General features: G+C 38.8%; 1 protein-coding gene across 1 annotated transcript in view; it reads right to left on the bottom strand.

The window, feature by feature from the left end:
- The window catches only part of NCK2 (NCK adaptor protein 2), an 83,047-nt gene extending 55,654 nt beyond the window's left edge, over positions 1-27,393 (bottom strand). The window contains exon 1 of the mRNA XM_021538106.3: positions 27,066-27,393. The gene's annotated coding sequence lies outside the window, so the exon portion shown is untranslated. The remainder of the gene's footprint in view (positions 1-27,065) is intronic.
- Positions 27,394-27,752: the final 359 nt, after the last annotated feature.

Here is a 27,752-nt window from a genome sequence, read left to right as displayed (position 1 = left end):
ACTTAATATGCTAATACACAAGAATGATCTGACCATAAACCTGTACTGCACAGTGTGGGAATTTTAACTCCAATTGACATATTACTGGTGACCTTCTGGAGAACAAATGAAAAGCATCACATTAATACAAATTCTCCTGTGGAGAAGATCAAGTTGGCAATCTGCCAGTTCATTACACCATCTAGCTTCACTCCAACATTAAATATTGCCTTCCTTTGTAATTGACTGAAATACACTGGAACAATTGCAGGTAACCACTTTGGGCTATTAAAGTATTCCATTAAGACTTCTCCATTAGGCACATATTTCAAAAGAAGTTACATTAGAATAGGCTATGCTCAAAATATTTTAAGTATGCAGACAATTGGGCAAGCACAATCCCGTTCCATGGAGAAGCAGACAGATCAGCCTAAGCACTCAAAAGCCCAATGCCTGAATTTGCTTAAAGGGAAAATAAACCAAACAAGTTTTTTAATGCTCTAGTATATGCTTAATATACTAAACTTCCTAGTCCAACAATACACTTTCAGAGTCAGTATGAAGCACAGGGAGAAAAGAAAAAGGAAAAGTGGATTTACATCATATTTAAGGTTTCAAAAAGACAGCAAATTAAAACACTGCATTACAACATGTAGAAAATTTTAAAAACAAATAAAAGAGTTTAAATCCTTTCATACTACATAGTCTATACAACTAAGCTTTTCTTCTCTTAAGATTGTGGTTACCTAACAGCGAGGAAGCAAGTGAAATGAGGCACAAGAATAGGTTCACTGCCTCGCGTGCAGAAAAGACTGTGAGATACTTGAAACACTGGAAAAGACTTGAGCTTGTATGCCAGCTATAAAAATGAGACCAGCCCTTGAAGCAAAGACAAATTTCTGTGTTTAAATTGCCCTTTTTAAGCAGTCCAGATTTGGAGCCATCACCAGAGGTTGCACAGGTTACCCCAAGAAATTAATGTCTCTGCTGAACAGCACACAGGCAGGAGGTTGTGCATGTTCTCTGTGCTCCTGTCTGGATGCAAGAGCTGTCGTGCACCTCTGGCCATGTGGTCTGTATCGAAGAGGAAGCAGTTAGACACATATCACTGGCCCTTCAAACAACTCTTTCTTCTTTAAATAAACATATCCTTGGTGGGGGGAATAGGAAGAGAAATGCAGTTAGAGAAAACATGCACGGCTCACACTTAAATCACACAAAATTAAAGAATCTGTGCTGACCCGCATTCTCATTTAACTCCTGCAGTAAAATGCATATTCTCTGGAGTACACACATGTTGCCAAAAAATAAGAATAATTCTTATATATATTTGTACAACCACCTGATCTACTCATGATGCACAAGTAGTTGGTAGTTTAAATAATATCAATACTTAAAATTAATAAATATTTTCTTTCAAAACCTAACTCCTATTGCAAGATTCCTATTTATTGTATGCATATCTTCCAATCATTTGGATGACCAGCATCTTTTTAAACTAGAAAGAAATGACGAGGCTTACATCTGTTAATGGATGTATCTGCTGAGACTTCTGCAACATATATTGTACAAATTCACATTATTTTAAGAGAAATCATATGCTTTTTACATTCTCTAGCTTTCCCCCAAAAGTCTGAGCTATTAAAAAATCCAAATACTGATAACAAATTACTACCTAAACCTGTTGTAATATGCAATTTTTAAAATTCCTGGATTAAGCAGGATTTTCTATCTTGATATCTGCTGATAATGATCTAATTCATATTTGATTATGCCAAGCTGCAAACTTCCGTGGCAGCCCCTGCATGAAAAAAAAAAAAACCAAAAAAAAACACAAAAAAAAACCCCATAAAGCACAGTCAAAAATTAATGAATGAGTGACCAGAAAGTTTCCCCTGACAGGAAGGCTATAAACTCTTTGAGAAGACATGCAATATTGCAGTCTCAAAACCCCCATTGACCATAACCCCACACATCTGTTGTTCAAACCAAAAATGAAGCACCAAAATAAATGCACGCTGTGACCAGTCACTCTGTAAGCTAAAGGAACCTCACAATAAAGATGCTGTGCCACCATCATAGCTCCAGTTTTTTTCAGCATTCCTATTCAAGAACTATCAGTAAAAAGTGAAGTATTTAAACTCCATTTTATATCAATACCCTATTTTTTTTTCTTTATCTGCAGTAAGAAAACAGAGCTCACAACTTTTCTTATTTTCTTTCTTTAAGGGTTTACAAGCTGGCTGTGTAAGGATATGGATAAATATCCCTAAAGCCCACACAGGAAAAGAAACAAAAGGTCTTGATTCATGCTTAGGACAGCTCTAACCACTTCAAGAACCCTTACAAATATACGTGAAAAGATCTGCATTGCCAGTTATAACTGCTTATAGATAAGCAGAAACTGAACTGTATGCACCAAGACTGTTCTTAAACTTTGTCTCACAGTGCCTCTAGGGAAAGGAAAGGATTGGACTGGAGCCCCAGGCAATACTTCACTAAGTGAGCTTCTCAGGCTGTGGTTTGAGCATAAGAATTATTTTGGTTTCCTTAATAGGATGCTTTATTATTCAAATTACAGATATGACTTTTAGAAACATCTTAGCATCTATCATTAGTAAGAATTTCATAAACTAGTTCTTTAAACATAAGCAGTTTAATAACTGGTTCCATTTGAGCTTCAGCCTTTTTCTTATCAACAATTTAATGCTTTGTTTGTAAAAACGGTATGACAACAGTCTTTTCCATTAAATATAAAATCAGCTCAGAATTTTTGAGGATGACCCCAGTGGTTAGCAATTTACCAACCCCAAATAGTTCCTTCTGTTCTTCCTATTGCATCTTTATGTAAAACATTTTAAATGCAAAGACATATACAACCCACTGAATTATACCAGTTCTTCCAAACCTCTATAGTAGAGTCAGAGCTTTTAACTCAATACTTGTGGATTTCAGGGCTGTGGAAGATGACTACAAACAGCATGTTAATATACTCTTTAGAGTAATCTAGTAATCTGCACATGTAGATTACTGAAAATTAACACCTCCACTGGAAAAAGATTCACAGATGCCTTTTAGAGAACTGAAAGCCACATATTCCAGTGAATTGGCTACCACAGAAGAATGTAACATTAACTCAGTATCAGAGAAACACTAGGCAGACACAACTGGTTACCACTCATGGCTAAGATGACTAACACTTGAAATAAGCAAATCTCACAGTTACATGGTTTGAGATTATTTGCTTTGGGGTGAGATGTAACAGACAATGGACTGTACCAGGGGCCACAGAGAGTCAAGTAAGACAGACTTAGCCTTCTGGCAATTTAAAGTTAAAGGCTGAAATCCTTATTAGAGTTTCTATTCCGGTAAATTATTCATTCTTTCTTAGTCTGAAGAAACACTTTCCTATGTGTACATTCAACACAGCACTGTCTGAATTTAAAAGAATACTGCCACCACTGGCTTGCTGCAAAAATATATGGCAATGGTGATTTTAAGAGGGATAGGTCAAGGTCAGTGTTTGTGTTTGAAGCCACCAGGCAGATACAGAGAACTAGAGGAAATGCATAGAGCAGATTCGGACTGATGTCTTAAAGGAAAGCACCATCAGAAACTTCTTGATAACTCAAACTGCAAAGTGGCAAGTGATTAATTTACGCTGACAGAACAAGGCATGGTTGGGCACTCCCCAGCAAAAGCTGCCATCACCAAGAGCCATTGCTCCCCACGCCTAAGCCTGTTCACTGAAGGTATCTGGGTTTTATCCTTCTTCCAGATGCTCAACCACCAAGAATAAGGATGCTCTAGGCATTACTGTCCAAGCAGAGTATCTGACACTGAAGATCTTCCAAGTTCTGCCCTATTCTGTTAAGACAAACCGCATGTGAAGTACTGTCCGCATGAACGAGCCACTGGGCTTGGACAGGATAGCAGAAAGAAGTCCAAGACTTTTGAAGCAGCTTTGCCACTTATACAGGTTGGTAGCTGGTACAGTGACCATCCTCTTTGAACATAGTAGAATAGCAGTTCCCAAAATCTCCACTTTCAGTGTGCAGGACAAAGATCCTTAGATCCATGTTGCGTTTTGGAAATGACTTTGCTGAGTTGCTAGGACCTCCACTTCCTAAGAACACAGTCCCCCAAAAAACCTGTTTTTTCTTCCAAGTTAACCATCAGAAAAGCAGCTGAAGCAGTTTTTGTCTGAATCAGACAGAAACTTTGCTTTAGGTTGGTAACAAGAGAAGTGTTAATGCAGCTTTGGTTCCATCACAGCACACAGCAGCTCTAGCTGCAGGCTGTGCTGTTACTGGTGTTTGGAAGATAACTACGTATTCCAGAATCTCATCATACCCAAATAAAATTTGGCAAAAGCCTACCTTCTGAGGTTTTTAGCATGTATTTTTTCCCTTTCATGTCTTGTACACATTCGATGGTGTCTTATTATACTCATTTTAATCACAGCGGTTCAGTGGCAGACTACAAATGAAAATGCAATAGAAACATTGCAGACCCTGTAACAATAGTCAAAACAAAGATTTCCTATGGCAGCTGTCAAATTAATGACATCTCCAAAGCTATCTAAATACAGTATCTGGGCAGAAATCCAATTATGTCAATTCTGTCTGAATACCCCAAAAGAGTCCTACTGGGGTTGGAAGTGGAAATAATTTTAAGCGCAGATTAGCTACATAAGCAGCTCCACTCTTGAAACCAGAACAAGGGAACAAAAACCTAAAGGCATGACATTTATCTGGATGCAAGGGAGAGGGGAAAAGGAACTGCTAGACATCTGGCAAAAGGTCAAAGCCAATTACCTTGTCCAAATTTGCCCTCAAGATAATAGCTTCCAGGTCCACTTCTTTGAAAAAAGACATATTGACTCAAGTAATTATAAAGATATCTGCTTACCTCTCCATCCTCAACTACCATTTTGGTTTTTCCAAAACTTCTTTTTCCCAAAAAAACATTAACAGTAGTCATATAACATGCTGACTTCCCAGAAGCACAAAATAAATTTATCTGAAGTTTACCTAAAAGAAAAGAATATTCTCCCTCATTTTGACAAATGGCATTCATTGACAAAGGGCATTTTCATTTAATAGTATGACTTCTTGGTGCTTTACTTAAACCATTTTAACTGCTGATTTCCCTTTTTCTTTGGAAGTATGTGTTGCTGCCTAATTATGTGGCAAATTCTATTTAGTAACCCTGCAATAGGATTCTGTTTTTTGTTATTTTAAAACAGACAAAGATCAAGGAGAATGGGAAATAGAAAAAAATTCCTTATTATTTCTTTGTTGAATTAAAATACTTTCTTTGCAGACATATTAAAATGTAAGTTTACCTGTTTTCTAAATGAAGCTATTCAAGAGACTGCTATGAAACTAAAGAAAAAATTGTGTGTGCCAAATAACTGAAGCAATTTATGTTGGTTAGTAAATGCATGCTACCTAGAAAGCCTTATCTCTATTATGAATAGATGAATAAACCTTTAAATACAAGTATGATGATCAAAAATAGGAGACTGGTTTAGACAAAGTATCTAAATCTGATCTGTCCAGAACATTTTCAGCGGTGAAGATCTAACTCACTATATATATATTGCAAGTGCTTCTGGTATCAAGACAGCACAAAATTCAGGAGGGAGTAAAGCATTCATTATTAATGTGGCTATATTTAGGATTGCATATACTAAACCTGTGCTTCTTACACTAAGGCTCACAAAATTAGAAGTGTGCATTTTTTGTTTCTGGTTGTTTTTTTCCAAACAGAATACAGTCATTAGCAATACTCAGAGAAATCTAAAAACATGAAACTATCTTGGTCAAAATCTGGTACACTCTAGAGTATAGAGCTAATTCAAAAAGAAATTCCAAGAAACACCTAATACACAAATGCAGGGTTGCACTCCAGAACTCAAGATAGCCTTAATTCAGAAGCAGTGCCAATGAAGAGCAGCTATATTTTCTTAGGGTACTTGGTCTCAAAAGCCTTTTTCAGAGGTATTCATAGACACCTCTTTGTAAGGCAGCAATTTTGGATGTTACCAGTTTGAACCAAATTCAATTCAGTAACCCATATGTTTTCTGCTGTTAAAGCATAACAGAATATCAGACACAATAATTTTAACTAAACTTCTAAACTAATAGTAACTTTATTGTATTTACATACAGTATGCAGTTAATACATTGAAAATATACAGTTAAAATATATATATGAAAATATACAGTTAAATAAAAATATCTCCCAACTGAATCATGCAATCAGCCTATCAGAAGCATTTTGACAAAGCCTCGAATGCAATTCTTCAGCTACAATTTTCCTCAACTTTCCTTTTTTTTTTAAAGGATATATTCAATCAATCCATTTGTTTCCAGTTTTGTATGAGATTTGATTTTTGCATTTGGTCTCTACAACAGACTGAGCACAGTACCATGAATCCTCCTTCATGTCACACAGGCACTGCAAATCCAATCAAATCCAATTACTACTCCATTAGGTCTCATTTAAATCCCATACGGTATGACAATAAACTGAATGAAATGAGAATCAGCACATTTTTCAACCATCTTTATAGTATGACATAGATGGCAATCATAGCTTAATAAAATTTCATTTACAAGAAAGAAAATTCAGAGCTACCCTTCTCTGCCAAGCATTTTAGAAAGACTTGGGAAATGCCTCTTCTTCTCACCATCCCTTGAAGAAGCCAGTTGCTATTTCATAGTTCTCAAGCAACTGTCCCTTCTGCTTGTAGTAGAGAAATTTTTCCTGTGCCAATGCTCAAAATGTATGTAAACCATAACAACAACCACCAGGTGAATTCAATGTTTACTCCAATGGGTGTCCCAGTTCTCATTTTCTTGTTTGCTAAGGGTTGTTTGATTTTGCCTGTCTGCTGTTTTTTAAAGATTTCCTGGGTAAGGAACCTTTTGACACAGGGCTACTTCATGCTGGAAAATAGGAAGGGGAGATCAAAGCAAAACCTCACCAACCTCAAGGGTACTGAAAAGATGAAGTTTTTAAAAATAAGCTCTTATCCTATCTGGGTTTTAAAAACTATCATTGCTAAATATTTCAAAGTAAATTTAGACAACTTTCAGAAGCTCTGAATGCTTCATCACTTCAGTGCAGTTTATTTACAGACACATAATAATCATGTGTATCTCTCTGCATACAGTATTTCCCAAGTTCATTCAGCTACCTAAACCCAAACATTTATAGATGTCCAAGTATGTCCTTTCTTTTGGGAACACAAAAAAAAACCAGAAGGAAAACAAATAAAAAATCCCTCATTTGTAGTAGGCAATCAAAACAGTCAAAGCTCTCTCTAAAGAGTATACAAGAGCCTTGTTGAATAGCTCTTTCTCAATTGCTAACCTGACTAAATCATCTTCCTCATGCAGGCTAGAAACCAAAATGTCATGCTGCCATTTAAACACATGATCTGTTGCTAAAAAACAAAAGCCAAGAAAACATATGCTGTCCACTTTCAAACACACATGACAAATGCTTTGTTTCTAGGGCAGAAAGGCTCAAAGAACAGATTTCTAAATATTTCAGTCATTTTATTATAAACAATTCTAGTTACAGTTTTATTAAATTTTGTCCTTTACATGCCTACTGACAACCTGAGAAACAGATAAATTCCAGACTTGGAGAGAGAGGATGCTGATGGGGGAGAGAGGGTAATTAAGTAATTTCAAGGTTGGAACTCAAATTCCACAATTAAAATGGGAAGATCTGGGCCAGAGCTTTCTAGGTGCAGGAGAGATTAAAAGACAATAACATGAGGTTGGGGTTTGCTTTTTTTCTTTCTGTGACAAAAGGAAAAAGAAGGCGGAGGCATTTTTCCATGCATATTACTCAATCACATGGGCTTTTCTAGTGTATTTCCATGGGGTTTTCTGCATACACTTTAAAATCGCTTTATTGACCTGCAGCAACAGAAGCTTCACTAAGAGAAATACAAAGACACTGGCTTCACGATCCAAACATCTTTTGCCTAAAAAGAATATAATCTCTGATATTTTAGAATGAATAAAGATGTGAAAACACTAAATTTTACTTGTATACTTAAATAATTTGGAAAATTCTGGTTGCCATTAAATGAGTCAGAACAATTTCTTCTCCTTTCTGCATGATTTTAATTATACTGGTTTTCTTTGTAATTTACCATTCCTCTCAGACTATGATGGCAAATATGGATCCTATAACAAGAACGTATCCTTTAGGGAAGTTACACATCTCAAACTACAAAGAGCACAAGCATCCCACATGCTTCAGAACACAAAGTCTATTACATGAACCCTAAGAGGAACAGTCTCAAAAACTCATTGTTAATTGCTAAAGCATACACATCTTTTATTTAAATTAGCAGTATCACATTTGCCACAATTGCTTTCTTGCTTGAGAAACATAAAGTAACAGTTCCCAGTAAAAATTAAGTCTTTTCAAAACTAGAACCTACCTACAGACTGCAAACATATCAAGTGCTCAAATTATAGCTACTGAATTTTTAGAAGCACTAGGTACCTTAAGAAAGCAGTATAATAAGCTTCATGTTCTTAGCACATTTGACATATGGTGGTGAACAAAAAAAACAAAAACCAAAAAAAAAAACCAGCCCAGGAACAGACATGCTGTGTGAACAGGACTCAAAATTTTGGTGATACTCCAGGAAATAGAAATAAACCTACCATGACAATACAATATCAAGAAGAAAAAGCATGATGCATCATCTACTACTGGTTCTGACACCATAAATGGGATATAACATTCATTCATTCCTTTGCAAAAAAAAATTCTCACCTTGTATTTTATTAGCTTGTAGTAACTTTACATGTGCAATCTTTTTTCTATCAGAGTTCTTATATTTCCTGCTGATGATAGGCATTAATGAGCTCAAGAAGAGTCAATCAATATTCAACATTTCAAAAAATATTCTAAACAAATCATCTCAAGGCAGTTTATTTACTATTTTACTTTGTGAGATGCAAAGGAAACAGAAGACAGAAAAAAGAGCAACCGTACAGAGGACATACTAATCAAAATTTCTAGCATGGGATTCTATACCTATGTAACAAATTTTTGAAGTAGATACTGCCACAATTATAAACTGTAAGGATAAATGTTACACATTTTGCTTAGCTTGTGTTTCAGAAGCCAGTTTTAGCTTTGCCACCTAAAAAAGCTAGCTGGGTTCACCACAGAAACATGACTCCTCTTTTCTGCACAATACAACCTGAAGGGATCTTCAAAATGAGCACTTTGCATCTGAGAACCAAACTCAAAATTGTCACATGACAAAAATGCCTCCTGTTTGAATAAAGCCTGAAGGAAGAATCAGCTCAAAGGAGGATGTACTATTTCTTTGTCCAGCCTTCCAATGTTCCCACAGGCAAAAAAACTTATTTCCTATCAGTGCTCTCCCTGGAGCAGAGAGGCAGGAGGACTGCATGGACCTGCTACTTGAACACAACCTACACTGGTGAGCAGAAGAGAAGATAGTTATTGGCACATGTTAACCACTCAAATTTATAATGTCAAATTAAAGAATAAGCCATTAGATTAACACACACACATCCACAAACTTTGAATGGCATCTTGTGTATCTATACAAAAGCTTTAACAAAAAATGGAATGAGATCATGAGGTCCTCAAAAATCAGAATCACACAATTTCTGTGATTCTCAGCAGGGCAGGATTTCCCCCTCCCATCTCAAATGACTGACGCAGGCTAATTACCACCAAATGTTATGAAACAATTCTTCACTGAAAAAACCCAACCCAAAACAAAACAAAACAAGCCAACCACACACATCTATCATTTCAAAGAAAATTTGAAGAACCAGAAATATGTGTAAATTGATGGCCTAAGTGCAGCAAGAATTCTGGTTCAGGTCTACAGAGCTTCTTTGAACAGTACCAACACATAAATGAGATTACAAATCTACCAGTGCTACATTTTGATTGCTAACACATGCTATCATATCTTCCTTAGTGCCATTACCTGCAATATCTACCAAGCAATAAAGCTTGGATGGGCATGCAATCACAATCTTATTTCAGAATTGCTCTTTGCTGGTGTTTTCAAAACAAGAATATAGATAGCATATATAGTCTTTTAGTAAGTGGTTGGTAAAGATAACTCACATGAGAAGATCAAGCAGTGAAAAACAAGATGAAGACACAAGACAAGAACAGCCAAAATTTTAAGAGGAACAAAGACAGGGAAGGAAAAGAAAAGGAAAAAGACAAAGGTAAGGAAAAATATACACAGAAGACCTATGCAGAGCTTAGTTTTAACTTTACCTGATGACAAACAACCCCCAGTTATTACAGAACAATTAGAAAATAAGGGTTGGCTGGTAATAGCCTTGGAACAAACACTGATTTTGATACAGTGAAATTTGAGAGATAATACATTCAAGAACAATTATGCACAATAACGGAAAAACCACCTGCAATGACCAGCACACCAGAAGAGCTCAGGCTTTAGCTAGGGTTTTGTATTTGACAACTTAAACTCTAATCCTGAAAGATAAAACAAAATGCTATCAAATTCAAGTCAGTCTTTCAGAGAGGGAAGAACTGAGGAGATGTTTGTTGCTAATTCTGATCCAAGTCAGAGACACATAATGAAAAGTTCATCATAAGGGATTCTTCAAATGGCTGACTACGTGTTCCATTTGGTGAATTTTTCTAAAGAAATGAATCTTTAAAAAAGATATGAATATACACAGAATTTCCAGAAAAGTTGGAAATAGTTTTGAAACAAATGTATGAAGAAAGAGGACTACCTAACAAATTCACAGTGTACTAATCCCTCTCTTAAACTAATCTAAAAGCAGTTTCTATATGGATGGCAATTTGTGAAGTGTATTGCCATTCTGACACAAAACTTTAAGTTTCAAAATTGTTTGTGCATAAAGCAGGTAAAGTTAAAAACTCTAAAATGTCCTTTATTTTATTCCTACCAAAACACACAGAAATTGCATTTAAAAAATTCCAAATTCTTGATTTAAAATCAAAAATTTTCACTGATTATATCCTTAGTGCTACACATGGTTTCACAGAATTTCAAAAGCAAAGAACAATGATTTATTGCTATTGGGAGATTTCTGTACTCCAGAAGTGTTTAAGTGGAATACAGATATGAACTAAGATTTTGTATTTAAAAAAGAGTTTGCTTAAATAATTTTTAAAAATCTGTCATGTCAGAAAGAGGTAGATCATTTGAAAACATATCACACATCAGGGAAGAAAACAAACAAAAACAAAAAACATTCAGAAAGAAAGAAGGGATATTGTTTTCTCCTTGAAAATTCCATAAATTTTCAATAGTTGCCCACTGTCACCCAAGAGGACATTAGAGGACATCACCAAGAGGACATGCTCCCAGCATTAGGAACCCCCCACTCTGTGCCTGTTCAGGCTCCTGAGTGTGGCCTCCTAGCAGGGAGGGCTGTCCCAAGGGCTGGAGGAGCACTGCACACACACAGATCCCAAGGGCAGCTCCTGGCCCTCCTGCTGCCACTGGCAAGAACCACAGCTTCCTGCTTCTCAACTCATCAGAACAGCCAACCTCAGCAAAATGATTTGTTAAATGTCACAGACCTAACAATCAGTATTTCCTAGGAAGAAGGAAAACATTTTTCCACCTTGTGTGAGAACATCAGAAACATTGGTAATTATAAACACCTGTAAAACCCCTGCTTTATATCCCTGCAAGATTATTCCTTAGCCATCACCTTTTTGAAACAACTGGAACACACAACATACTCTTCCATTCAATGTCAGAAACATCAATTAACTGGCACACAGCAAGTTAAATTGAATCATGGAGATGACCTAACATGGAGGAAACTCAATTTTATGAAAAGCCTTAGGATTTCACACAAATCAAAGAGCATGAGGCGGTGTGTTGGAAGTGGTCATGAACAGTTACTGTATCAAGGTACACTTTTTAAAAGAAAAACTTGGAGGAAAGGATTTAGTAGCATATGATTTCCCCTGTGAACATTCACTGATTGTTAGAGCAAGAAATAATTAATTTTACCAAATTCTAACAGCTAAGCAACTACTGTGGCAAAATATTAATCACTCAAATTACCTATCTCACAAGTACATTTCTTCCCCCTTTCTACATTTAAAAAACTTCAAAATTAATTGTCTTTGATTCTGAAGAAAATTCACAGAACTGTGTAAGCTGACTGCACAACTGATCATAAGGAACTACCTTAATATCTTGCCCTCTGCAAAGAAGAGTTGCCTTTTATAACCAAAACCTGACACAAGTTCCCTAAACATCTTTTTTGCATTTAAAAAGTTTACGTAAAGTCCCCAGAATGAAAAGTAAACCTGGTAAAAATACCTTTTATAATGCTGCCTCAGCTTTTACTAACCAACAAAATCTTATGAAATCTAATCAAAGTATAATCAATACGGAACCTTTTAAGGAAGCAGAGCATATGCAGAATTAACAGTTCAACAATACTGAAGAATTAAGTTCAGGCATTAAAGAGAGGTTTAGGCACAAAAAAAGGGTTGGAAATGAAAAATTGAAAATGGTAACAGTTGCCAGTAGCAAAAAAATGCTCAGTATTCCTTACAATCTCCCAGAATAGCACAGCAGCACACAAACTGGCAGCCCTGCTGAAATTAGTGCATATTTTGAAACATAAATTACATTACACCTTGCTGCATTAGGATGGTGGCTCAGAAATAAGCACACAATCCCTCCAGCAGAATTTACTTCAAAGCCTTCCCATTTCTCTGCCTACAGAGCTCAGCAATAGATAAAATTGAGAATGTGGTTTTCATTCATTTCTTCCAGGCACTCTAAAATTCACACATGCACCTCAGAGTGGCTTGAAATCTGGTATGCCATATGGCAGTACACTTGTCATTTCCAGAAATATGTTGAATATGTGTTCCAGAGATATAAAGACCCAATAAAAAAAAAAAGAAAACAATACCAAAACTCCTGAAGCCAACAAATTCTGCTCAAACGCCACCAGCTTTATACTATGCATAACTGGAGAGCCTGGGCTTTGATCAGGCTTCAAAGAATCTCTTCATTTGCCCCAGAAAATAAATCTGATGCCTTAGCTTGTGGCAGCTTATTTCCCTACTGTTTTGCAACTCTGTAAGGTTATTTGCACTTGCCTTAAGTGAGACTGAAGTAGAAATGATAGATCAACATCAATAGTAGATTTATACAAACACATTGCACTTGGAGCACGAAGTAAATGATTTACAAGCTGCAGAATAGTGGAGAAGCAGGATCAAGGGTTTTATGGCTATTCCAGTGTGAACCAACTGAAGAAGAAATAATTACTTCTCATTCCTACATAAAATGTTTAATGGTGCACATGATGAAGTAACATTAAAAAAAACCCACAAAAACCTCCCAAACAAAATCCTAAAGAGTTAGGAAACAGATTTAAAAAAAAAAAACCTGACAAAAGAAATAAGGCTCTCCTGCTGGCTGAAATAATCACATGGTCTCCAAGCTCAGCAAATTAGACTAAGATTTCCAAAAAAATTGGCAGAGCTGAACTAAACATCTCGCTGTTGCCAAAATGAGTGAATCCTGTGCTGTAGGTAGAAATCAACTAATTCATCCTTCTACTATCATTTCTACTTTCCAGGGGTGTCCAATTTCCACTATTTGCAATTTCTGATTAAATTATCTTTCTTTTCCGAGAAAGAGAATGCAGACTAGCAAGCTGAAATCAAGTAACACTACATGATCACAACAACTTTCCTCCTTGCTTTTTTCTTCCAAGGATGTAATAACAGATACAAAGAAACAGAGAATCATTCCCCTTTTGGCAGGCACACACAGTTCCTCTCTTTAAACCTCATATTGCATCTTGAAACTAAGTTATCCCAACACACATCTTTTTACCCCTAAGATGAAAATTAACAGAGAGTAGTAACTGTTGACAAGACGTGCTTTAGGGGTTATACTAAGTTTTCAAACAGACACAGAAATCAAGAAAATAATCTCACTCCAGAGGGGTGGATCTTATAATCTGTAACAAACTTTCCATGTGCATATTCCATGGAAATACCTGTTTTAGAGACAGTGTATGTGCTCTATTTCTCCAAATATGCAGAGGTGACTTAGAAAAAAAATAGCAAGGAGATACAGGTGATTCTATTATCAGAGTCCTATCCAGACCTACCACAACATTTCTATGGATAAAGAAGAAAATCAGGAGCATTTCAACCATAGCTGGGAAGAGTATATTTGCAAGCACCTAGAACAATTCACAGCAGCATCGACTGGGATATGTAACATAGCACAGACACTCTTCCACTACACTAATCCAACAAGTTCATCTCAGACCAGGATCCACTGCTGCAGCTGAGGAGGGTTTCAGCCATGCAGAGACAAGACTACCACACACCTGCCACATACGTCTCCTAACGCTGAGTGTATCTGCTCATTGCTGCTAGAGGCAGTGTGCTCTGAGAAAGCCAGGGCTTTTTCCCCCGGCATAACAAGCACAGAGCTGCCAGTCGCTGGTGTTGCCGTCTAGGGAAGCTATTCCTAGAAAAGCAAGAAAAATGCGTGGGCTGAACTGAAAAGACAATGTAGAAACTAAAGCAAGCAGAAGAGTTCTCTGTAATACAAGAGGTGAAGAAAATCCCCATGTCTGCTAAGATTTAGGCTGAAGAGCAAATCACTCCCCAACACATTCCACAGCCAATAATTGGGTTTTTCAGGTACACTGAGCTTGTGGGTGGGATGAAAAGTGCCTTCCACATGCTACAGTGAAATTTTACTCTGCCCAGCAGACAAATAAAGTATACTAAATTTCCTGAACATTTTAATATTCACTGCAAAGCATAGTAAAACCAAATAAAACCCTAGAAAATCTGCACTTTACAGAACTTTCCATATATTTTGCAGATGGCATTGAAACCATCTGCTGACGCTGCCAGGACAATTCAAGAACCACCAAAATCTGTGTTTGACAGGTCCAGACCTACTGTAAAGAAAGGAAAATCTGAATGACTTCAGCATGATACATAGACGTGCTCCTCGATAATACAGATTACATTTCTTCTTTAATCATTCTTCCAATAAAAGCAGTGTGAAATTCAACTTCTATGGTACTTTTAATCGTAGTTGTAGGAAACAAAAAAGCTGTCAGCTACTGAAGCCTCACACACTTCACTATCCTCCCACAGCCATTACTAAACTGACAGAAAACTAGAGAAACCATTCTTACACTGGCACATATAAAATGCTGAAGAGCCAGAACCAATTCTCAACTGCGCATTCACTTCTTTTAATCATCATTTTCTTCTTCCTATATGTGCTTTTCTTTACAAAGTTCCAAATCCAAAACTCAGTAAAGTTAACTAAACACATTCATAAGTGGCTTGAGTAGCACAACTCAGTTGATTAAATATTTGGAAGAGTTCACCTGGTGGCTTTGAAGTGCAGCAGAGGACCAATTCAGGGCTCTGCAAGTGGCAATATACTTCATCTACCAGTAAAGTGGTAACAATCCTGTAGGTAAAACAAAGCCAAAAGATTCAAGATGGGAAATGAAGCTATAAACAGTAAGAATGCAGAAGTTTACTTCCTGTATGCAAGGTTAGCAAACTATTACAACATCAAGGTACATGCCAGCCTTTCCCTTTCTTATTTACAGATTGAGCCTTTAAGGTGTCCTGTGCACTTTTTCAAGCTCTTGCTACCTATTGCAATTCTATACTTACAGATCTTCCTGCATTCCAAGACAATTATTATTTTGCTTTGATGCTTTTTCCTTGGATGTTTTCCAGATGAAGTTCTAAATTGAAGTTCAGCAGAAAAACGATCAGAGCACTACATTTCAATAACAGAAGCACTGAAAGTGTGGCCTTCAGTGTATTAAAGTCATTGCTGGAAGCTACATATGAAAATATATTACCCACCTCAGAAAACCCTCCATTGTTATAATTTGGTCATTTCACACACCAGTGATCAATCCCAGCTGAGCACATTCTGTAAGTCCATACATAATGATAAAAAATTAGACATACTTGAGAAAAATTTAAGTCTTTCCTTTGTGAACAAGTATATTCACCTAGCGATTTCATATAGAAATCACATTTCTACTGCTTCTTGGTATGAAGCTAAACAAGGTGGAGATATACAAATTGCTAGTTACAAGGGTCAATGACTCAGCAATCTATATTATGTTCACTTTGCAGCGAAAGCTGATAAGCACAAAACAACTGCTTTAAAAAACAATCTTGGAAGTATGTCCACACAAAACTTTTTAAAATGTACATATACATTTGAGGCTACTAACTGTGAATCACATATCCTTTGTCTGACCCTTCCTGAACTCAAGATTTCTATTTTCCAACTCTCTTTCCTTTACCTGCCCTTAAAATCTATACATTTCAGATCATTGTTGCATATAAAGTCCTCAGAATCAGCAGCTGTCAGTAAGTATATTACAGCACATCTACAAGCTGAAAACCCCAGGCTACATTTCATTTCAGTACAGAACAACACAGACTTTTTAGAACAGCAATGATCTGAAGAAATATTACAAAAAAGAATATCCAGCTATTGGAAAACAGAAAAAACTGAAATAATACTGCTTCCACCATTCCCCCAAAACCCTATGACACCGGGATCCAGTGCTGAACCTCATCACACAATTCCCTCTATAGCAGCTCTCCCACACTACAGAGTGGACAAGCAGGAGGAGAAGGATGTATAGTGAAAGTCCAGTATAATTTTTATACAATTCATCTTAGCCTGAAGACAGTTCATACTGGTAAATCCTACCCCAATTTGGACCACATTAAGTTCAGATTTAATTAATCATTCCCAAATACCAAGTTGCAAGCATATACCTATGAAGGTAGAAAATGAGAATATGATATTCTGCAGAATAACCTGTAAAGCACCCTACACTTTCTCCTACCCTGAGCAGATATAAGTCATCAGACAACCTCATTTCTATAACTGTATGCAACTAAATATTTCGTTAGAATAGAGAGCCAACAAAACACTAACAAAAATATCTTCATCCAAATCCTATTCACAGCTGTTAATTTAATGGAAAGACTCTTCCGGCATGAAGAATACATGAGTAACAGCCTCCACGGGAACTTTAACAGCAGATCGTTAGACAAAGGGCTCCACAGCACAGCAGCTGGACGCCATTCAGCTACCTGACAGCCCCTGTGCTGCTTGGAAAGAGTGCATTAACCACAGGATGTGGCTTTCTGAGGCAGTGACTGCTGCTGCTCGGTACTGCAAAGGGAACAGAAGGAAGATGGGGTAAGGACGCAGATTTGGATGCTTTGAAAGAGCTATTAGGGCAAAGGGCTGCATGATGCAAGACAACATATCGCACACAGCAGCTGCAGGAAAACAGATTTCTCCACAAAACAGTTACACACAGTCTTTTCAGCCTTCCATAAATTTACAGAACTTCAAATCAATGCCACCAAAAATTCCAGAAAAACAATGCAGAATATTTATTTATTACATTTCTCAATGTAAAAATGTTTCTTCTTATTTAAGGAAAGATTTATATATACACTGACCCATTGGGGGAGCTCACCCCAATACTCTTAACACAATTCCAGAATATATTCACAGAAGAAGGAAGTTAAAAACAATAATACAGAAATACTGTAAGCACAGGTTCAAGAATATCCTTGTTTCAGAAAGTTCATCAACTCTACTTCTGCACATCATGTACCTGCAATGTTACAGTCAAATCTTACTCATTCCCACATGCTAGACAGATTACATTTTTTTTCTCGTTTTATCTAATATTTTATTTTCTTTGCTTAAATATTTCTGCCACATGAAGGGATTACAGACAATCCAAAAACATGTCCACTTACAATCAAGGCTATTCCCAACCCTAATTATCTACAAAATACTGTGTAATGGAAAAGGTGGAGGGAAAAGATTAACAAAGCAAAGACAAAGATGATCACCATCAGTTTAGACAGCAAAATAATCAAGGTGTGCACAAACTAAATCAGAGATTTTCTTGAATTAAGTATTTACAGATTCATAAAATAAAATGGCACTTCCCTAAGAAAATCTAAAGTGCATGTACACAAGTGCCAAAACTATGAATTATATTGATACCAAGTGCAAATACTAATATTGAGATTTGGAGTTTTGATTGCTGTTGGGTTTTGTGGAGGTCTTCTAAATATCTAGTAGGTGCCACAATTTTAGAACAATAGTATCAACAATTTAAAAATCCACTGAAATCCAGCTGCTTAATATCAGGTATGACATCCTGATAGGCACATCCTAGGCACATCCCTCACATTCAAAAAAAGCCTGTGGCAGGAAAGGCAGGAAAATGGCACAGGAACAAGAGCCAGGGGCTGCTACCAGTCAGGTGGGCAACAGGCAGGCAGACTAGGGAGCAGCATTGGAAAAATGACCTCTTCCTAGCACAACTCCACCTTGACTCACCTGCATTCATGACTCGCATCAGATTCAGGCATCAGATTCTTGCTACTTTTGAAGAATGAAGCATTTAAAATTTTACTACCTGCTTAGCAAGCACAGTATACTCTACTAAATACCAAACTGCTTCAAATGCTATGTACACTCAGTAATGGTATGTATGCCATTGCTACAGAAGAGTAAGTCAATGGCCATTAATTCAGATTGCAGTAATGTATGGTATCTTCTTTTAACCACAAGTATATCACTTATATTAGCTCAAAGGAATCCAAATGACCAACTACTTAACCACTAAAATTATCTATCTGGAAAGAAGGAAAAAAAATATCAAAGAACAGAACAGAAAAAACACAAGGGCAAGCTGAAAATACTTTTATAACAGAATATTGAAATCAGGTCTAGCTGCACCATTAAACAATCTAATACAGTTAAAACATGGGTGGGGGGGGGAAGCATTTTAAAAGTTATGAATTTCCATGATCTGCCAAACCTGGGTTCCTCCAGAATAGGCATTACAATCCTCAATGCATTCAAGAGCCTTTCTTGCATCACATTTTAGTTTTCCCATTTTTTCCTGTTTTCATTCATTTTTGCTTTCGGTTTTAAATTCTAGGTTTCCACGTTTTTAAATAAAATGCCAAACTAACTAATTCCTTGTTTCCCCTCAAAGGAGTAACTTCCTTTTCCATCAAGTTAAGCAGGCATTATATCAAGCACTGCCTGATCCACACATGTTCTATAAGAGTTCAGTATTATTATTCATTAAACAATCCTAAAGTACTAGGAGCCACACTGGCTTTATGGGACTGCTGGAAAAGTAATGTCATACACAATGTATAGGTGCAAACTCTGTCTCTGAAAATAAGCTGGCTGTGTGACACTACAGCAGAAGTTCCATAATTCAGTATACATGTTGTGACAAGTAAAGAATGTGTAACTAGGAAAGAATTGACCTGCAACGTAGCAGTGGTTCTTGTCTTGAAAAAGATGTGCATATGGCTCAGCTTTGTGTTTTGTAAATAAGAGACGTTCACTCCAATAGGAACACTACTAGTACTGAGCACATGCTTGCATTCTCACAGAGCCACAGAAATGGAGGGAGAAGTTGGGATACAAAACAAACAATGAAACTTTGTAAAGCTTTGACACTGTGTCTTTCAGAGAGGTGAAAGAAATACCTGAATAGAATAAAATAAATATCCAGAATCTCCTGTCAATAAAATCAGAAAAGATCCTAAAGGATTACAACCAAGAGTATTATAAGACAAGAATAACGGAGGAAGACAAACATTGTCACAGTAATGACATTATCCAGACTAACAGTTATGTACCACAGGAAGTCTATAACATTTCACTTCATTATGATTCCCCATGCATCCCTTAAGAGCGTCAAAGCTCATAAAAATGATGTGTCATATTTTGATACTTGTGCTAAACACAAGCTTTGTGATTACCAGTGTTTAAACTCAACACAATCCACACCATCCTTACGGAAATATCTGATTAAATTTCTAATATTCATGAACTAGAATTTTAATATTGAATGCTCAAAATGATTTAGGTCTTTTGATGTAACAGAACATAAGTCCTTTAGTGTCAAGTGGAAGGCAGATCCTTTATTATGGCATTAATTATTTGGGATATTAGCATTATTTCTTTCTCTATTTGAATTAAATGGAATTCAAAACAGTGTGAATTTATGAATAGTCCACAATATAATTATTTCTATATTATCCATGCAGCACTAGCAGAAAGACTGCCAACAGACCTGAAAATGTAAAGGAAGGAGACTGATCATCAATTTTCCTTTTCACCTTTTTTCTGAAAGGCGGGAAAGGTAAAGCTCAGGATGTTTATACTCTAAATGGCTTCACTCTTTTTTATGATGTAAAAATACCATCTTTATACCTATAAATGCCACCTACATTTTTTGCATTCAACATGCAATGATTAATGGAAAGCACAATTAAACAAGATATACCATAACCAACTTCTTTTATGACTGGAACAAAAACATTCTTAATTAAAACCACAAAGCTGAAAAAATAGCAGGGATTTTTACAAAATTTCAATACTCACTGGGAGAAATGCTATGTTTTCACTTACATTTCCAAAGTTGCTACAAACACAGAGTTCCAAGTTCTGGTAGAAAGGACTAATTAAAGATGCAAACATGGTACTTTCTTCCTAGCATCTAAATAGTACCACTTATCATTTCACTTATATTACAGGTATAGCCAGACAGTATTGCTAACAAAACTAATTCATAACTATAAATAAATAACTACACCACCACACAAGAAAAGCTGCTGTTTGCAGGTCATTTGAGTCAGTTACCAGAGCACTAGATACTGACAGACCATAATCCATCTTAACATTCCAATACAAAACACACAAAAAACAGCATTTATATGGTTTTACCCAACTTTCAGGACTCCTTCAGTCCAGTTAAACCAGAAACACCAGGCCAACTGAGACTGCAACCTTACAAATAAACAACAGCCAAACCTATAAATAAGCCATCTGTGTCACTGACTGGCCCTGTTTGTAGCCCATCTACACAGGTGTCAGCTCCTGGCCCTGCACTCTGCAACTGAACTACCATGGAGTGTTTGCATCATCAATGACTGACAGCATTAACATAAAATGAAAAAAAAAATCAATGAACAGAGTGCTTGTTTCCAACCTAACAAATACTCAAACCCTATCATTCTGGTTTTGCTGAAATTTTTACTAAAAATACTAAAGGCATTTAAAACACATGCGTTTTTGAAGTGACTGGATGAAGTTCAACTACCTTTTTTTTCTCTCCTACTATTTAGCAAACAAATTTTCAATCTAAAATTACCAACTAAATTTTCAACCAACATTAAATCTACTTAAAATGAAAACTCAAAGGATACTTGTAAAAACAAACTAAAAAAACCTTGAACTCAAACCAAGAAAAAACCTAAAGTAAGTTTTGCTAAGCCAGGTGGCAGTGTGCATTTGCAGCAGCCCAAGTCTCCTGTGGGGGAATCCAAAATCCTTGACATGCCATCATTCAAGACCTGTCAAATTTGATAACACTCAGTGTGTGTCTGGAAGGACACCATCCTTTCAGAGAAACGAACGTGTCATTTGTTGTCATGACAGCTATCAAAATTCAGCCTGAGACCATATCATAGAGCCACGTATCTCTCCTTCTGCACTAAAAGGTTGAAAAATACTTTCCTTGTCGTCATCCTAAACATCATTAGGATGTCAACTAACAAGTCAGCTCCCCTGAAACAGCAGTGGCCCAGGATGGCACTGGGAGCCAAGTCCAACACACAACGGATGTGGGAGAAAACAAGTGTGATGGGTACACTGCAATTGTAATACCAGGAAGGAAAAACCTTGCAGCCGTGGCATGCTGAGGGTGTTCTCACTGCATTAAAACCAAGAGATCAGTATGATCAATGCTTGGGACTCTGCTTTGGTATTAGTGCCAGGTTTTGCTCAACAGGAGGCTTCATTTATTGCTGTTCCTTGAAACGTTTATTAGTCCAGAATGCTCTAGAAAATTTAGAGCAGTTTAACTCACCATATACAGATTAGGTTTTAACAGGACATAGTATCCCTCTTCTCTCCCAAACCTATGAAAAGACTGAAGGAATTTAGTGTTATATTTTACTGTATAGTTAACTAATACTTAATTGGTATACAAAAAAAGCATTATTTCAGCCAACCTAAATTTGACAAGGATGAGTTAGAAAATCCTACTATCTTTCATTTATAGCTATATGCTTAACGAATACCATTATTCCTTTCTAAACCTTCCCACCCTTGCAAGGATCTAATCTTATTTTGAAAGAAAGGTTTAAGGACTTTTTGAAAATAATATAAAAAAGAACAATACAGTTAAATTCAAAGTGAAATTGACAATTTTTTTTTTCCAAGAGCTTGCTTCTATTTAAACAGAACACATACTTTTTAAATTATGCACTGCTAGCAGAACCAATAATCTCACCCCAGCATAAGCAAAAAGCACCTGCCTTTGCTGACCCTCTTCCTGTTCTCCAGCAGCATCTGATGGCTCCTCTGTATTTACACAGAGCTGACCCAGTGTAACCCATAGGGAAAGACAGGCAAGAGACAGGACTTGGCTAAAAGCAGCTTCTGACACTGTAAGAGGATGTGACCCCGACTCAGAGGACTGCATCAGGAAGAGTATCCACAGTCTCCAGCTTCTCCATACTTCAGTACCTGCTTTCACACTCGTGTCGCTTCTCTTCATTAAGGCCCTCAAATACTCTGATCATTTCTGGAATGTAAAAACTTCAAACACTTCAGAAGGCTATAATCTGCCTTTCTATCAAATAGGTAATAAACTGAAGGCCTGCTCATTTATTTTTGATTATTAATGCCCCACCTACCCCACCTATCCAAACAGCACAACTGCTGAAAATAACAGGCTCCCTAACTATATTTCCATTTCTGATTAAACATCTCATTTGAAACAAAGTTTGTATTTAATTTAATTAATTATAAAATATATTTTTAAAAGGAGATAGCCTAAGACAATTGCTACCTGATTCTGTAAAATACTACCTTTTTTGTCCCGTAAAATTTCTACTATATTCTATCTGTGGTTTATCTCACTACCTGTTTTCACGTCTGTTTCTATGGCTGTGTGTACTCTGCATACAGTAACTGATATGAGTTGAGGAAAACTGGGTAAGGTAAAAATATACCCATATACAATTTGATCTTGCACCTGCATTTTGTCACGATTTTAAGAGAGAAGCAACACTTCTGAGAATTTGGGATCTGCCAAGTGCCCCATGTTTACCACATTGTCTGCTCCACCAAATAATCAATCACTAGTTATATGTCACCATATTAATACTGGCGAAGGAGATCAGGACCAAAACCAGCATAAGCAAACCTACAGTGTAAAAAAGCCTCAAAGCCACAAAGTTTGTTTCTACAATTGTGAACAAGTACAGACTATACCAGCATGCCAGAGCTTCTACTCTAACAAATGTTTTTTGTAGTATGAGTATTTCTAAAACTTTACTTGACACCAGGGTTTTATGTATAGCTGCAGTAATTTAAAATGCAATCAGTTGCTATTCTCTAATCTCTAAGATTTATTCCTCTGCACCCGAATTCTTAAAATTCTCAATACTCTATGAAAGCTTAAAAATGTACACTGTCAGGCACACAAATGTATTATTTATGCTGGGTTTAAACTATAAACTTCCTTAATAGCAAGAAGCAAACTGATTTGTTGTGTCACAGACACTTAACTGAATATAAAAATATATATTTCATATTGCAATGCACTTTCAACTTACTCATGTCATTAGCATTTATGAAAATTAAGAATCCTTATGAGGGGGAAAAGAAGATTACTTTAAGGAAAATAAAATAAAACGAAAACTTACCATTTTGAAGAATTACTTTACACACTACAGAACAGAGCAACAGTTTAATTGGGCAGAACACTATTGACTACATTATTATGAGAAAACTAATCGGCCTAATTAATTTGCAGGAAAAATTTAAATTGGAACTACCTAAAATGGAAATAACTTTTGGATTCCTGGGCCAACATGCAGAAATCTGCAAAGCAAAACAAACAGAAAAGTCATTTCTCAAAAGGTGTACCAGGATCTCATGTAGTAAAGAATTGACAATGGTGCAACAGGGTGCAATGATTAGCGCAGGCCTCACTTCTTCACCTCAGGATGACAAAACAATGCTATTTCCCACACTGCAAACACCATCCCAGCTCTCTAAACATCGTTCACTTCAGGAACTAGTAAGAATGCCTGACTTTCACTCCCTGGAAACTATTGTTCTACAACATTTCTGTATACCTAGTAAATACAAGGACAAAGGACCTTTAAGTTTATTATTTGATGAAAAGGAGAAAGCAGCTCTCCTGCAGAGTGCCTCAATTCTCTGTCTTTTTGACACACCAGATGACCTACTTTGGGGGAGCAGGGTGTCCAGCAACGAGCACCCAGCACCTCACCCCTAGGCTGACTGAACTAACCAAAACACAGCAGTGCCTGGTTTCAGTTTTCAAACTCCCTCAAACATCTCTAATGAATCCACATCAGCAATTCCCCTTCCTCAAAACACAGCAGGAGTGGGGTTTGGGAATACCCACAGCCTAGAAACCATCAGTCCCTCAATACAAACAGAAAATATTTTTCTAGAACGTATGCTTTACATTCAAAGATGCCTTGGTTTTGATTTCAAACCTGCTGCAAGTAAATTGATACAGCACCTGTCTCCATGAGTCTGGAAGCAGCTTTAATGCTCAAGGAGCATGAGAAATGCAGATACTCTGGGTAGTTTTGCTGCTGCTCAAGACCACGACCAGCAAACAGAGCTATCTGGGTATCACTTTTCAAGTTGCTACTGTTATAGTTTCTACTGAGGAAAGCCATGAGAACTGCAAAGGATTAACATACCAACAGCAACACAAGGCACAGATAAAACAAAGGCTGGAAAAGCAGCAGACACGGCTGACCTTGTCCCTCTTCTTTATATAGCAGAAGATGTGAGGTGACATGGAAGAGTGCAAACACCTTTCCTTAAGCTTTCAGACAGCTAACCAAGAAAACAGAGAAGAGAGGAAAGGGAGGTAAGTTCCCTGTCTGTAAGGCAACAAGGCAAAGGCTGAACTTCTGAATTTATCATATGTTCAGTAGTCTGGATGTAGTAAAAAGGATCATCCACACTATCAAGGGCTAACTCCGCTATTAGTTTTGGGAAAATAATGCAAAAGAGATTTTGTGTATAATTTTTTTTTTTCACAAAAGCAATCGAACTGTAATCTGGTAGAAGTAGGAGGCAAATGCAACAGCTAATGTTGCGACGACAGAACAACAGCAACAAGAGCTAACATTATAATGAATCTGTCTCCGTTTCATGGCCTATATAAAAATATTTGCTAATTACAGTCTTGATCTTCATGGTACGGGTGCCTTCTATTGCTACATTTATTCACTGTTCCCAAAAGTGACATCTTCTGTCAAAGTCACAAGAAGAAAGTCAGTTACAAAGACAAAGCAATCTGCTTAACTTCTTAAACACACTTGGGTGAGACAGAGGCTTTCGATTTCCAGAGTTGTGAAATCAATATTTCAGAGAAGCAACATTACATCAGAAATTATAATCCTAAAAATGAAAACACAGTACCATTAACATCATCTATGTGGTGCTGCTTCAGATTCCTAAAAAGCAACGACAAAACAAGTACTTTCAAACAGAAATACTTCATAATCTCCTACCCAGTGAGTCCTTTCAAATTCCTCCATATTAAGTTACCAGTCCAAACTCCCGATGATACAAACCACGCATGGTTAGGCCATGAAAATTTGTTTTTACAAAGGGCCACTACCACATTTCATGAAAGATAAGTCTAATTCTCCCACGTTAAGCTGCTAGAACAGCAGCAGTACGTTCCTCAGAAGAAAAAAGCTTCATGGGAAGAAACGCTGTTCAAGCTGAAGAACGCTTTAAATTGTTGCCGACTTTCAGTCACTGTACAACTTTTAAAACAACAAAAGGTTTCTCTTTGTTTTACAAAAACACGGTAGTTCAGAGTGAAATACTACACAGAATCCACGGAAAAACCCTTATGCACACAGAGAATCACATTCACTGTTAAAAAATAGTGGAAGATATTAACATAGAAACTAGAGCTGAGAGCTCTCATGATCAGCCAGCTGCAGGTCAGACCTGAACTACAAAACTGAATCCCGATCTGGCAACCTGATCTTAGATAGGCCAAAGTGCCTACCCTGCCAGCAAGGGGCAGCTGTTAGGCTGGGCAGATTTTTAATTAAAAACAGGGCGAGAAGACTTATAAACTTCAGTAATTTTCTTCCCAAAACACGCAGGGATGCGCTTCACTGAACACTCATTACGTGAGGTGTAATTTTACCTTTATGTCCTTTACCTATACTGGCATCGACCGAGGCCATAGCGCACCGCGCTCCTTGAGAAAATCCGCGGCCTCAGCCCTATGAAGTCGAAAGTCGGTGACGGAAAAACAACGAACTGAGCGGACCGAGGGCGATGTCCCCGCCGCAGCCCGGCGTGCTCGCTCGCCGGTCCCCGCGCGGGGCGGCGGCGCTCCCGCTCCCGCCCGGGAAACTTTCGGGGTGCGCCGCGCTCCGGCCGGGAGGCGCTGCCCGCCTCCCCCGGCGCTGCCCCGGCCGCCGGATCCACCGCCCCTGTTCACCGGAGCCCCGCGAGGGGTGCGGGGGTGGCGTCCCGGCCCGGCGCTACCCCCCGGCCGGGCGGCACAAAGCAGCGGCTGTCACACGCACGCACACACACGAGCGGCAACTCGGGAGGATGAAGAGGAGCCGCCCCCAGCCCCCCCCCCCCCAACTGGACGTGGCACAACGAACACTCCTCCCGCTCCGGGCCCCCCGGGCCGCCCCCGGCAGGTACCGGCCCCTCCTGCGCGGGGCGGCCGCGGAGCCTCGGCCGCACAGGTGACACCCGCCTTTCCCCCGCTCCCGACGCCCCTTCCCCGCGTCGTCCCCCGCGGCCGACACAAGTTTGCGGCGGGCCCCAGCCGCCGCCCCGGCCCCATCCCCGTCCCGCCCGCGGCCGCGCTCACCTCCGGCCGGCCGGCGGGGAGCGGAGCGGGGCGGGCAGCAGCGGCGGGGAGGCTCCCAGCCCAGGCGGGCTCCGCTTCTTTGTCTCCTCGGCGGCGGCGCCCGCTCGCTCCCCCTCCGCTTCCCTCTGTCCTTCCCCGGGCGGATGCGGGCCGCGTCCTCCGAGAGGGGCCGGCTGGCTCCCCCCGCTTCCCCTTCCTTCTCCTCCCGCGCTCTTCACCGGACGCGTCCAAGGCCCCGGCCCTCGGCGGCGGCAACGGCGGCGGCAGCTCCGCTCCCTGCCTTCCCTCTGCCTGCTGCGCCCGGCGGCGGCGGCGGCCCCTCCTCCGCGAACCGCCCCCCCCCGGCACAGGCACAGCCCCCGCCCCCGCCCTGCCCTTCCTGCCGCTGCCGCTGCCGGGATCGCGCGGGAGGAGCTCTCCGGGCTCCCCCTTGCCCGCCGGGAGGGCCGCTGCTCCCCCGCCCCAGCGCAGGAAGGACGGGCAGGGACAGCCTGGGTGGCTCCCTCCCCTCTGCGGGAGGACCTCTCCGGGACCGCGGGGCGGGGCAAAGGGGCCCCTGCCCGTGACGAGCGCCCTGACACCTCCTTCCCCTTCCATCCCCATGAGACCCGGGGAAGCTGCCCCGCTGGGAGCGGAAGCGCCCGGGAAAAGTACTGGCGAACGCTGAAAGACCCGGGGATGGGGGAG

Source organism: Lonchura striata, chromosome 2 (genome assembly GCF_046129695.1).
Source record: "Lonchura striata isolate bLonStr1 chromosome 2, bLonStr1.mat, whole genome shotgun sequence".
NCBI classification, from domain to species: Eukaryota; Metazoa; Chordata; class Aves; order Passeriformes; family Estrildidae; genus Lonchura; species Lonchura striata.
Note: the sequence above shows the minus strand (reverse complement) of the source record. Positions and strands in the feature narration are given on the sequence as shown.